Source organism: Odocoileus virginianus, chromosome 5 (assembly GCF_023699985.2).
Source record: "Odocoileus virginianus isolate 20LAN1187 ecotype Illinois chromosome 5, Ovbor_1.2, whole genome shotgun sequence".
NCBI lineage: Eukaryota > Metazoa > Chordata > Mammalia > Artiodactyla > Cervidae > Odocoileus > Odocoileus virginianus.
In genome coordinates this window covers 8,787,625-8,800,571 of record NC_069678.1, presented here as the reverse complement: position 1 = coordinate 8,800,571, position 12,947 = coordinate 8,787,625, and the positions used below count along the sequence as shown (strand labels likewise).

General features: G+C 40.1%; 1 long non-coding RNA gene across 2 annotated transcripts in view; it reads right to left on the bottom strand.

The window, feature by feature from the left end:
• LOC139035128 (uncharacterized) overlaps nt 1-12,947 on the bottom strand; it is a 238,080-nt gene that overhangs the window by 90,618 nt on the left and 134,515 nt on the right. The window contains exon 1 of one of the 2 annotated variants that reach the window (XR_011487650.1): nt 12,371-12,903. The exons of the other annotated variant lie outside the window; for it this stretch is intronic. This is a non-coding gene — a long non-coding RNA (uncharacterized lncRNA). Of the gene's footprint in view, nt 1-12,370; nt 12,904-12,947 lie in introns of those variants that run through there. 2 annotated transcript variants of the gene reach the window in all.

Here is a 12,947-nt window from a genome sequence, read left to right as displayed (position 1 = left end):
GGTGCCACTCTGAGTCTCGAGACATTTCCTTTCTCTAATTAACAGACTACTAATAGCCAAAGCCTTTGACTGTGTGGATCACAATAAACTGGAAAATTCTGAAAGAGATGGGAATACCAGACCATCTGACCTGCCTCCTGAGAAATCTGTATGCAGGTCAGGAAGCAACAGTTAGAACTGGACATGGAACAATAGACTGGTTCCAAACAGGAAAATGAATACGTCAAGGCTGTATATTGTCACCCTGCTTATTTAACTTATGTTCAGAGTACATCATGAGAAACGCTGGGCTGGAAGAAGCACAAGCTGGAATCAAGATTGCCAGGAGAAATATCAATAACCTCAGATATGCAGATGACACCACCCTTATGGCAGAAGGTGAAGAAGAACTAAAGAGCCTCTTGATGAAAGTGAAAGAGGAGAGTGAAAAAGTTGGCTTAAAGCTCAACATTCAGAAAACTTAAGATCATGGCATCCGGTCCCATCACTTCATGGCAAATAGATGGGGAAACAGTGGAAACAGTGGCTGACTTTATTTTGGGGGGCTCCAAAATCACTGCAGATGGTGATTGCAGCCATGAAATTAAAAGACACTTACTCCTTGAAAGGAAAGTTATGACCAACCTAGACAGCATATTAAAAAGCAGAGACATTACTTTGCCAACAAAGGTCTGTCTAGGCAAGGCTATGGTTTTTCTAGTGGTCATGTATGGATGTGAGAGTTGTACTATAAAGAAAGCTGAGTACCAAAAAATTGATGCTTTTGAACTGTGGTGTTGGAGAAGACTCTTGAAAGTTCCTTGGACTGCAAGGAGATCCAACCAGTCCATCCTTAAGGAGATCAGTCCTGGGTGTTATTCAAAGGACTGATGTTGAAGCTGAAACTCCAATACTTTGGCCACCTGATGTGAAGAGCTGACTCATTTGAAAAGATCCTGATGCTGGTAAAGACTGAGGGCAGGAGGAGAAGGGGACGACAGAGGATGAGATGGTTGGATGGCATCACTGACTCAAGGAACATGAGTTTGGGTAAGCTCTGGGAGTTGGTGATGGACAGAGAGGTCTGGCATGCTGCAGTTCATGGGATCGCAAAGAGTTGGACACGACTGAGTGACTGAACTGAGTAGCTATATAACATTCAACCAAAGACTAGCCGGGGGGGCACTCTTTCTGCCCCCTTCTGATGTCTATGTCAGAAGCTTTCTCTCTTTTATACTTCAATAAAACATTATTACACAATATCTATGAGTGATCAAGCCTCATCACTGGCCCTGGATTGAATTTTTCTCCTCCAGAGGCCAAGAATTCCAGCATCTTTCATGGCTCAGCAATAACCTTTCAATAGCTAGAAAACAATAGTTGGGAAATAATATTTTCTGGGGTTCCCAGGTGCTCAGAGGTAAAGAATTTGTGGAGACTTGGGTTCAATCCCTGGGTCAAGAAGATACACTGGAGAAGGAAATAGCAACCCACTCCAGTATTCTTGCTTGGGAAATCCCATGGACAGAGGAGCCTGATAGGCTACAGTCCATGGGGTCGCAAAAGAGTCGGACATGACTTAGCAACTGAACAAACAGTACCACCTTCTACCCAACCACCCAAGGCAGAAATCTCCCTTTCCCCCATATGATTAAAAGCACTTTAAGAATCACACTACAGGAACTTCCCTGGTGGTTCCGGGTTAAGACTCTACACTCCAAAAGCTGGGGGCCCAGGGTTCAATCCCTGGTCAGGGAAGTAGATCCCACATGCTGCAACTGAGAATCTACATCGTAAAAGAGCCCTTGTGCTGCAACTAAGACCAGAAGAAACCAAAATAAATAAACAAATATTAAAACACACACACACAATTCTAGATACTGTATCCAAATAGTAACAATGCAAATGGATTGCATCTACCTGAAAATTAGCCTGCAGTCTGTTTCCAATCTCCCCTCTCATAGACACCCTTCTCCTGCTATGTACTCTCACCCATCTAGCATCTCACTTTGGTGGACTGTTCTGGGAATAACAATTCAATAATACATTCTTTCTGGGCAAGAGTCCTATAATAGCAAATCAGAGAGAAATTCAGCAAGAAATATTAAATAAGGCAGCATTTTTATTGTCATCCAGGATACATATGGGCTTCCCTTGTGGCTCAGCTGGTAAAGAATCCACCTGCAATGTGGGAGACCTGGGTTCAATCCCTCGGTCGGGAAAATCCCCTGGAGGAGGGCATGGCAACCCACTCCAGTATTCTTTCCTGAATAATGCCCATGGACAGGAGGAGCCTGGAGGGCTACAGTTCATGGGGTGGCAAAGAGTCGGACACTACTGAGCGACTAAGCACGGCACACTTAGGCTACATATAAACACAAGGTTCAGAATTCAGTTTAAAATTCAAATGTGAAATGGCTATCTACCAGAAGGATACATAGTAACAGCATTATTTGAATTGAAAAATTACAGACTTTTTCTAATAGAAAGATTGATTTCCCTAACCAATTTTCCAATGAGGATTGACTTTACCAATTAGTTCACATGGCAAACATTTTCCAAAACTTAAGTGAGCTTAATCTGTAGCCCTAAGATTTTGACAAAAATATAAAGTACATATTCATTATATAATACACATAAAATATAAACCTTATAACTATTTATGAGAAAAAATTTTAATATCAATTTTAAGATGTATGAGAATAAACAATTTTTCAAAATTATTTTATTTTATTTTTTTCAAAATTATTTTAAGGTTATTCTAGCAAAAAACAAAAATGTGAAGACATCTGGCTTACAAGATTAACTGAAGAGTATCTGCTAGGTGCATGGGATATAGTGGTATGGAATAAGGAGAAGTCCAAGGTGATTCCTAGATTTATGACCAGGAAATATAAATTTGAGATTAACCCAAAGTTCATGTATGTTCACATAGAGAATTGACAACAATGCAAATAACTGCTGATGAGCAAAATTAACTTTGTCTTGTGTATTTGCAATTGTCCTGTGTATTTGCAATAATTTGCAATTATTGCCTTGTGAATTTATATTTATAGTAACAAATTCATTTTAGTGTATTTGATTTTACATTTACATATTTTCTCTTTGAATTCTACTTTAAAATAGTTATACATCTTATTGGTTCCCTCATTATATAATAAGTAAAATAATAAAAAAATTCATGTATGTTCATGGTTCATTAAGGTACCTCTTAAATATTTTCCATTATACTTTTTTTTTTTTTCTGGCCACACCATGAGGCTTGTGGGATCTTAGTTCTCCAACCAGGGATCAAACTCTAGGCCCCCAGCAGTGAGAACACTAAGTTCTAACCACTGAACCACCAGGAATTCCCTACTTTATTAAATTTTGGAGGAGATGGTATATATGGTAGAGAGGTGGAAAATTTTTCCCTTCTTCCTTTCTGGGTAACCTAATAATTAATTTGACATAAAGCAGATTAACAGGAGAGAAACAAATTTCATGCATAAGGGAGCCCCAAAGATATAAAACACAAAGATATGCAAGCAATTGAGGCTTATACACCACCCTCAGCTAAGGAGAAGAGGGAATGGTCTGGGGTTTCAAAAGGGAGGAAGACAATTCACAGAAAGATGAGAAGAGCAGGTGCTTGGTAAGCAACTGTTTGCCATACCATGTAGCTAAGTCTCTCTGATAAAAAGTTATCTTTTGTATTAGCTCTTTTTCTGCCATCAATCTAAATTCTTTTAGGCAGTTAAAGGGAAGGTAAGCAGCTCTTTCAGAGTCTGTTGGGCCTTATCAACTCAAAATAATTCACATGCCAAAGTGGTGTATTTTGGAGTCACATATTCTGCTCCTCCTCAGTGGTGATACTGGAAATTTTGGAGATCTGTGAAGGTCTTAAAATTTAACTTTCAAGAATATCTAAGGTCCACTATAGCTTATCCATTCACAATAATTCTGACTTCTGTTTTATAAAGAGGTCTAAGTTGCAGTTTTTAACAATGTAATATAAAAATTAACCAGAGAGGGAGAAAAAAGTTTACTAGGAAATAAGGCACCCAGTCTTAAGTTAAAAATTAAAGGACTGGCTTGTGGTCCAAGTTGCAGTTTGTTAACTGGATTTACCCTTTTACCTTAAATAACTCTGACCCCGCCTCACTCCCTACAAAAATCACCACCAACCACCACACAAAATATATGAAACAACAATTTTCAAGACACTGGACATCTGCCATAAAGAACAGAGATCCCTGAGAGACTGGAAGCAATAAAGAGAGCTGTGCAATTAACTTCAGAGGGTTCCCAGGCTACTGCACAGGGGAGGGAACTCACGGGAACCTGTTGGAGTCTCTGAGTTGAGGAAGTGCAGCTGAGAGTATGGGGAACCAAAGGTGGCTAGTGTCTGTGGGACAGAGTGCTAGAGAGGAGAGACCTGTACAGAGGAGGAACTCTGGAGATCTGCAGAGGGTATTCCGAGTATTGATTGGTGCCACAAATGCTGGGGAGAGAACTATTGAGAAAACAAGAGTAAACAGCATTCAGCACTCACAGAGAACTGGGAAGACAGCCTGTTGCCAACAGTTTATATTGGGAAAACTCATAATTCATAGGGCATCGGGTAGAGTATTCAACAGTCTTTCTTCAGTAATGGGAAATAGTTAGCCCTTGACTAATGGTTCTCAGTGAGGGGAAATTGTGCTCCACTCCCCCAGGGAACAATGTCTATATCTAGAGATGTTTTTGATTTGTAAGGACTAGGGGCAAGGTGCTACTAGGATTTTAGTGGGGAGCCAAGGATGCTACTAAATACCTTGCCATGACCAGGACAGCCCCCTGACAACAAAGTATTACTTGGTCCAAAACGTCAGTAGTGCTGAGGCCGAGAAACCTTGCTGTAGACACAGCACTGCTCTTGTCCTTCCTAACAGACCTTATAAGCAAGACTCAAAAGGATCATAGTGTTTCCAAGAAAATTACCTGCATCCCAGAGCAAAGTTCAAGCTTTATAGGACTACAAAACTGTGGTACTTGACAGGGTAAAATTCACAATGTCTGGTATTCAATTCTTCCTCATTTAACAAAGATTACCAGGCATGAAGAGGTGCAGGAAAAAACAGCCAATCGAAACCAGTCAGAACTGACACAGACATAAGAAGTGGCATAAAATGACATTAAATGTTATTACACCTAAATTCTATAAATTCAATAGGTTAAGCAGAGATATGGCAGATATAAAAAAAGACCCAAATCAAATTTTTAGAGATAAAAGTTACTATGTCTTAGATGAAAAATACACTGGATGGGATTTAATAGCAGATTACATATTTCAGAAGAAAAGATTCATTAACTAGAAAGTATAGCAATATAAACTATCCAAAATGAAAGAGATAAGAGAATTTTTAATGACACTCAAAAAGAAAAATACTTCAGTGAGCTGTGAGACAATGTTAAATGGCCTAATATGTAAGTACTTGGAGTTCTTAAAAGAAAGGGGAGAGAGGAAAGAACTGAAAATATAGCTGAAGAAATAACAGCCAAAAATTTTCCAGATTTTATGAAAACTATTAATCCACAGATCTAAGAATCCCAATGAGTCCCCTAACACCAGAAATATTAAAAAATACATCAAGGCACATCATAACCAAATTGTTTTTTTTTTAAAGACAAGAAGAAAATCTTAGAAGCATCCAGAGAAAAAAGACATCTCATATATAGACAAAAATAAGGATGACATCAGATCTCTCACTGGGAATAATGCAAGCAATGCTCAATATTATGCGGCAGTCTGGATGGGAGGGGAGTTTGGGGAAGAATGTATACATGTATATGTATGACTGAGTCCCTTCAATGTTCACCTGAAACTATCAAAACATTGTTAATAAGCTATGTGAGTGCTGCTTGCTCATCATGTCCAACTCTTTGTGACTCCTCTGTCCATGGGATTCTCTAAGCAAGAATACTGGAGTAGGTTGCCATTTCCTTCTCCAGGGGATCTTCCCAACCCAGGGATCAAACCCACATCTCCTGAGTCTCCTGCAATGGCAGGCAGATTCTTTATCCAATACAAAATAAAAAGTTTTTTTTTAAAAAAGCAATAATGCAAGTGAGAATATAGTAGAGCAGTACCTTAAAAATACCAGGGGGGTGGGGGGAGCTGTCAATGCAGAATTCTATACTCAGCAAAAGTTTTTCAAAAGTAACAGCAAAATAAAGACATATTCAAACACATGAAAGCTGAAAGAATTCATTACAAAAGTACCCACTAGAAGACCCCCACACTACACACATAGATACATAGTAAAAGAATAGAAAGGAAGTCCTCAAGCAGAAAAAAATGATACCAGATGGAGGATCTTCACAAATGAATTGAAGAACCCTGGAAATGACAATTACATGGGTAAATGAATAAGATTTTTTTCTTACTATTTAAAATTCTTTGAAAGACAAATGGCTGCCTAAACAAAATAGTAGCAATATAATGTGAGGGTTTTTAATATTTTAAAAGGTAAAATGCATGATAAAAAGAGCATAAATGTCATGAGAGAAGAAACAACACTATTGCAAGGCTCTTACAGTAGGAATGGTCCTGCATCTATCAGAGAAATTGAATGTATAGTTAAAAACCCTCCCACAAAGTAAACTCCATGCCCAGGAGGCTTCACTAGTAAATTACACCCAAAATTTTTTTTAAAATGCCAATTCTACGCAAGTTCTTCCAGAAAATTGAAAAGGGTAATACTTTCCAACTCATTCTATACAGCCAGCATTATTCTAATATCACAACTAGAAAAAGATACTACAAGAAAACAAGGTTAGTTTTACATTCAAAAATCAATCAGAGTAGACTTCCCTGGTGGTCCAGTGGTTAAGAATCTCCCTGCCAATGCAGAGACACAGGTTCCATCCCTGGATCCCTAGTCTGGGAAGATCTCACATGCCGTGGGGCAGCTAAGCCCCCTTGCCACAACTCCTGAAGCCTGTGCACTCTAAGGCCTCCATGCTGCAACTACTGAGCCTGTGTGCCCCAACTACTGAAGCCCAAGGGCCGAAAGCCTGTGTTCTCCAGCAAGAGAAACTCGCACATACCACAACAAAGACCCAACACAGACAAAAATTAATTAAATTTAAAAATCAATCAAGGTAATTCACAATAATAAATTTAAAAAGAAAAAATACATGATCATCTTAATAGGCGCAGGAAAAGCATTTGATTAAATCCAACATCCATTCCTAATAAAAACTCAGCACACGAGGAACTTTAGGTAGGATTTCTCCTTATGTTAATAAGCATCTACAACAAACACATAGCTAACATCATCCTTAATGGTGAAAGACTGAATACTTTCCCCCTAAGATCAGCAACAAGACAAGCATATCTGCTTTCATCACTACTATTTAACATTGTAGTGGAAGTCCTAGACAATGCAATAAAGAAAAAAAAAAAAAAAAAAAACCCAGAGCTGTCCAGATAGTAAAAGATGAAGTAAAACTCAGATAACATGATCATCTTTGTAAAAAATCTAAGGAATCTATTAAAAACTTACTAGAACTAGTAAATGAATTTAAAGTTTACAGATATAAGATCAATAAATTAAAAAGTAATTGTATTGCTATATACAAGCAATGAACAATCAGGGATTGAACTTTTAAATGTTCTTAGTAGCATCAATATATATAAACTTCCTAAAGATAAATATGACAAAAGATGTATAAGACCTGTACTACAAATTGCAGCTGAGGGAAATTACAGAAGATTTAAATAAATGAAGAAAAATAACTTGCTCATAAGAAAACTTGTTTAAAGATATAATTTGTTCATGAGAAGACTCAATTTGCTAAGATAGCAATTCAAAACCCCAGCAGGTTTTTCATAGATATTGACAAAATTATTCTAAAATTTATATGAAAATATAAAATATCTAGAATAGCCAAAACAACATTGACAAAGAACAAAGTTGAAAATAATTTCAAGACTAGTCACAACTCTTCAGGAATCAAGATAGTATGATGTTAGTATTAAGAAAGGTAACAAATCAAAGGTACAGAATAGAGAATCCAGACCAATACACAAAAGTGGATAACCACAGAATTCCCTGGCAGTCCACTGGTTAGGATTCCATGCTTTTACTGTAGAGGGCAAGGGTACAATCCTTGGTCAGGGAACTAAGATTCCACAAGTTTTCTGGTGTGGAAAAAAAAAAAAAGATAATCAATTTTTTGATCCAGGAGCAAGGACAACTGAATTGAGAAAAGAATGCATTTATTCATATAAAGGCCTGTGCTCAGAGCAGTTTTATTTGTAATAGAGAAACACTGGAAACTACCTAAATGGTCATTGACAAGTGAATGGGAAAACTGTGGTACATCCAAACAATGAAATATGAATCAATAAAAGGGAATGAATTATTGATACAAGCAACAACATGGACGAATCTCAAAAAAAAAAAAGAGTATATACTATATGATTCTATTTAAAACTTGAGAAAATGCAAACTAAAGTGACAGCAGATCGGTGTTCACTTAGAGGGTAGGAGGAAGAGTTTACAAAGGACATGAGGAGGAAACTTGTGGGTGCAAGATAGGCTCATTATCTTGATTGCAGTGATGGTTCTGTAGGTGTATGTGTTCGTACATGTTAAGTCTCTTCAGTCATGTCAGACTCTTGTGTGACCCTACAGACCACAGCCTGCCAGGCGCCTCTGTCCATGCGATTCCCTAGGCAAGAATACTGAAGTGGGTTGCCGTGCTCTCCTCCAAGAGATCTTCCCAACCAGGGACTGAACCCATGTCTCTTATGTCTACTGCATCACCAGGTGGGTTCTTTCCCAGGGCCACCTGGGAAGCCCTCATAGGTATATCTGTGTATCAAAATTTACAACTTGTACACTTTAAATACATGGGATCTATTTTATGTCCCCATTTAACCTCAATAAAGCTGCTTACAATATTAAAGGAGAATGGTGAAAATACTATTAAGTTTCATACAGTTGGCTTATTTCATTACAGTTCTATCAAAAACAAGGAAGAAAATATATTCTTTATGTTAGCCACACAAACACCAAAGAAAAACTTTTCCATATCCACAGGCTACCAGTTCTATTGCTAGATTGTCACCTCCCCCATCTCCCTCCAAACTTGGCCAGACATTTCATATGTGTTGTCAACATGAATACCTCGGAAAAATACCTGGTGAAGGCTCTAAGTCAGAGTGTGGGTGACAGGGCCAAATACATTGCTCAGTCAGTCAGTTCAGTCGCTCAGTCGTGTCCGATTCCTTGCGACCCCATGAATCGCAGCACGCCAGGCCTCCCTGTCCATCACCAACTCCTGGAGCTTACCCAAACTCATGTCCATCAAGTCGGTGATGCCATCCAGCCATCTCATCCTCTGTCGTCCCCTTCTCCTCCTGCCCCCAATCCCTCCCAGCATCAGGGTCTCTTCCAATGAGTCAACTCTTCGCATGAGGTGGCCAAAGTACTGGAGTCTCAGCTTCAGCATCAGTCCTTCCAATGAACACCCAGGACTGATCTTCTCTACTCTCTGACATATGCAGAAGTTACACTGAGTGTAACTGATCTAGGAGAGCTGTTGGTGCCTTTACAATCTTAGCAGAGCTGGAGTCTATTTAGGGGTTTTGATGGATTCTACCTACACTGTAATTTATATATATATATACACTTTTAAGTTATCTGTATAAACTACCTTCTTATTTATTAAGAGAAGTCATCTTGATTTATGGGTTTGATTTATAATGTGCCTCTATCTGCATGTACCACGTGGAAAGACAATAGGATACTTTGGGTTCTTGCTGCCAAACAAGTATTGAAGCAATTTGTGTGAGTTATTAAAAGAAGTACTACAATTAACCAGACAATTTGGCACCATCCATGCCCTCAGGAAACTGGAGTACTGTATTGAAAAGGAGACACCTTAGGCAGTCTGCTTAAATTATAGAACATCAACATTATGCTGACTCATCTTCAGTTTGAGTCATTCTTACACGCTTTATTTCTCAAATTCCCTCTGTCTCAGAATGGTATACCTTTACCCCCAGTTAATATTGTGGGTTTAAAATACTGGGCATTCTTTCCTACTGAGAAACTGATGGAGAAGTTCACATAATCAAGGAAAACTGTTGTTGTTGTTAAGTCACTCAGTCATGTCCAACTCTTTTGTGACCCCATGGACTGTAGCCCACCTGGCTCCTCTGACCACGGGATTTCCCAGACAGGAATACTGGAGTGGGTTGCCATTTCCTTCAGAGGATCTTCACAACCCAGGGATTGAACCCTAGTCTCCTGCATTGGCAGGCGGATTCTTTATCACTAAGTCACCTGAGAAGCCCCAATCAAGCAAAACATCTGATTTTTATATAAAGATATTTTAAATAAAAATACTAATTGCTCACACACAAAAAAAAAGTAGACTGAGGATCTCTGAACTTAGACCCAAACCCAAAGCCAAGTTTGTTTATCTCTGATAAATCTCTCCTGATGATTCCTCCAGTCCCACCTTTACTGTGTGAGTAGTTACAGAGTTGGGTTGGCAGAAAAACTTTGTATATGGATGTCCTGGGGGTAAGCAATTCTAGTACCCCTTAAGACTTAAAACTAAGACTGTGGTATATTGGTAAATATTTAATAAGGTAAGAAAGGAAAGCCCTCAGTTGCAATATCTGCATGAATACTCCCAGTCAGTCAGCTTTAAGCTACCACTGTGATGTGACCAAATGCAATGTTTGAAAGAGGTGCCTGTATTCCCACCATACAAATGCGACAGAGATAAATAACCTCAAGAACACATACAACAGCAAAATGTAGTAAAAATAGTTCAGCAGTTTTGTTTTTTACATTCTAAAAGAACTAATAATTTATTACAGATCATAAATCACGCAATTGTTGGTATTTCATTATATTCCTAAAGAAATATTTAAAAAGAAGTTTCATACACCAGAATTAGAACAGCACTTACAATTTTTTGTGGCTATGAAAAGGCAGTCAACTTCCACTTAAAACTGTAGCCAGTGATGAAATATACTTCAGGAACATGAACAGTTTTTAGTATCTAATACTGTCACCAGCAAAGCCCATGAACAATTCCCAGGAAATAAAATCTGGGTAGTAAAATAAAATCATTTTTCTTTTCCTTTATGCTTAGTCTAGTTTCAGTTGCTCACAGGGTGCCGGTGTGCAGAGATTTTACACCAGGCCCTTCAGACCAGAGTTCCTAGTGCAAAAAGGCTGTGCCCCCACACGTTAGCTCCAGGAACCATATTCAGAAGCACTGCAAGCAATATTGCAATTCAAGATAGCTATCAGGCCCAGGGCAGATATGCTGCCCCTCCCCCACATTGCCTTCTGAAAGTTTGAGCAGCAAAAGTGGGCGGAGGGGCTTGCCAAGAACCCGCCCCCTCCCTGCTCACAAAAACCCTACGAAACAGCCAGGCCAAACGCCTACGAGGAAGACCCAAGTACTCTAGAGCTGGAGCTCACACCTCTTCATTTTTTTCATTTCCTTTGGTTCTGAACCAGACTTGATCTCCTACTGGCTCCAAGATACCAGGCAGAAGAACCTTTACTGGGGACTGACTCAGGGGTGTTGTAACAATACCTTCATTTTTTAAATACAACTTATTAACTGTAAGTTTATAATTTACACTTTAAATAATGGAAGTGTTTAAGAATTGGCTAGCCAAATTCTTACCATTTTAACGAGTCTGTACAAGCCCTGTTTCAAAGCATTACTAGCCTGAGGTCATTTTCTCTGTGAGCAGGATACAAGGTAATGTCAAATAACTTCTAACTTAAGTGACTCCTACTGAAGGAGAAGGTCCTGGTGACAAGTAAAACTTGATATATTCTTTTTAATACAACAGTGAAGAAATAAGAGGCCAGGTACAGTTAAAAAGTATGCAAAGTGTTACAGGGCTTCCCCCTTGGCTTGGCGGGTAAAGAATCCACCTGTAATACAGGGGACACAGGAGACCCAACTGGATCCCTTGGTCAAGAAGATCCCCTGGAAGAGAAAATGGCAACCCACTCTGGTATTCTTGCCTGGAAAATTTCATGGGCAGAGGAGGCTGGCAGGCTACAGTCTTCAGGGGTCACAAAGAGTCAGATAAGACTGAGTCGCTAAATATAAACCCACCCACGGTGTTACGTGGTGCACTGGACTTTGAGCTCAGTTATGTCTCCAGAGCTGAGATGACTGCATCCTTCAGGTGTTGCTACAATTTCTATTTTTTAAAAAGTCAGACTTAAAGACTTTTTTAGCTCTGCTCCCTTAAAGATGTGTGTGCAGGGGTGTGTGTGTGGGCGGGGCGGGGGGGGGGGGCGGGCGGGCGGGGAGGGTGATCTCCAAGAAAAATATTCTATTCCTACAATCTTCTGTGTGCGCTCCTACCCACCTGAGGGCTTAAGTCTGCTGCCGGCAGTGCAGTGCTAAGTCTCTTCAGTCGTGTCCAACTCTTTTGCGCCCCCATGGACTGTAGCCCACCAGGCTCCTCTGTCCATGGGATTCTTTCTCCAGGCAAGAATATTGGAGTGTGTTGCCTTGCCCTCCTTCAGGAGATCTTCCCAACCCAGGGATGGAACCTGCGTCTCTTACGCTTCCTGCTTTGGCAGGCGGGTTCTTTACCACTAGCGTCACCAGCGGTGGGAGGGAGAACTATTAGGAAAGAGCACAGAATTTGGCCCTCTAGCAAGAGAGGAGGAAAAGACCAGCGAATCCTCACCAGCAGCGCTTAGGTGCCGGGTCTGAGGGGCTGAGCCATAGTCGCGGACCCGCACTTCTGGCCTCCTCGCCCTCCCCAGGCCGCGCGGCCGCTTTTGCCTCTCGCCCCTTGCTCCAGTGACCTCCACAAGTCTTAACAGTTTCCCCGGAAGGGGATCCGGCGCGGGAGGACGGCTAAAGGCTTTACCCGACGCCGAGCCAGCCTTCACGCCCCTCCCTTCCACTGCCCCTCCGAGACCCGTGTCCCCGCC